Source organism: Bidens hawaiensis, unplaced genomic scaffold, assembly GCF_021521415.1.
Source record: "Bidens hawaiensis isolate Kalapana, Puna unplaced genomic scaffold, B.hawaiensis_p1.1 tig00037560_1, whole genome shotgun sequence".
Taxonomy (NCBI): domain Eukaryota; kingdom Viridiplantae; phylum Streptophyta; class Magnoliopsida; order Asterales; family Asteraceae; genus Bidens; species Bidens hawaiensis.
In genome coordinates this window covers 46,005-47,647 of record NW_027496548.1, presented here as the reverse complement: position 1 = coordinate 47,647, position 1,643 = coordinate 46,005, and positions in this window count along the sequence as shown.

Below are 1,643 nucleotides of genomic sequence, written 5' to 3'. Positions count from 1 at the left end.
TACGAATAGTTGTAGGCTATTTCCGGGGCCTCTAGTAATCATCTGGGGATTCATTACGAAGCAGTTGATTTGGTTGTACAAGTGGCAATGTATTACCCTCATGAGGGAAATTTACCGTACTAAATTCTTCATGGACCTCGTCATACGAATGCCTATAATTCTTGGGTGGAGTCATGAGGACAACATGCGTTTTTCTATCCAGCTGATCTTGAACATGAAACACCTGGCGTGCTTGCGAGGCCAATACGAACGGATCATCCTTGTGGCCAAATTTGTTTAGGTCCACCGACGTGTAACCAAGAATATCACGTTTGACATGTTTACGGTCAACCCATTGGCACATGAAGACCGGAATTCTTTTAGTATGATAATCTAGGACACATATCTCTTGCAAAACCCCAAAATAAAAGTTTTGTCCATAGGTCACCACGTCTTTTTTGATGTGCATGTCATCCGCCTCTACACCAACCCCGCTGTTCTGGTAAACTCAACCATCATGAGATTTTGTACGAAATTCAAAACCGTTGATGTCGTATGAGTCGTATTTGTAAACGTTGCGGTGTGCTCCGTGTGCAATCCACTTTACTGTTTCCGATATAGAACCTGTGGAGCCCGCTAGCTCTCTTTCAACCTGAATTTCATTACAAAGATTAGCTCTCTCTATAAAATATTTTTAAAAACTATAGAAGACTTAATAAATTGATCTACCTTGTCACGTAACTAGTCACCAAACTTTAAAGTATGTTCCTTCTCCAGCAATGCTTGTCGTTTACCAGGTATTTGGTTTTTCAAAGAGGTCTTGTGTTGTCTGCAAGTAGGAATAATATATTGTGAATTAATATATATATATATATATGTGGGTGCGTTTGCTGAGCGTTTAAGTTTTCTAAGCGTTTTAGGTTTTTTCCTTTGTTTTTTGCCTTTGAGCGTCTTGCGTATCTACCGTACGTTAAGGCATTAGCGTACAATAACTGCACCCTATATATATATACATATATATATATATATATATATATATATATAATTTAGAGTATATATGTTAGTATACAAAATGTGCTCTCTTGAAGAGATCAGGAGAAACTTCAACTGATTTAGCGCCTGTGACAGGAATTGTCTCCCCATTATCATCATGCTTATCATGTGGAATACCAACACTACTCTTGATGTTTTTTTGGTATTCGCTCAGAAACTTGATTGTTTCTTCCGCAATGTTTTCCTCAGCAATGCACCCTTTTGGATAAGTTTTGTTTCACACATGCCCTTAATAACCTTCATACACCTTTCAAAGGGATACACCCAAAGAAAGCATGGTGGCCCACATAATTTTGTCTCTCTGACAAGGTGCACGGTTAAGTGAACCATGACATCAAAAAATGATGGAGGAAAGTACTTCTCCAGCAGGCACAGTGTAACTATTAGCTCTTCCTGCATCTTATCAAGCTCTTCTACAATGATTTCTTTGCTACAAATTGAATTGAAAAAAAAAAAACAAAGCCTGATTATAGCATTTCTCATTGGTTCTGGCTTGACGGACCGTATTTCAAGGGGCAGAAACTGTTGCATAAGCATGTGATAATCATGTGATTTAAGGCCTTGTAGCTTCCTTTCATTAAGATTCACCAAACTAGAGAAGTTAGAACAAC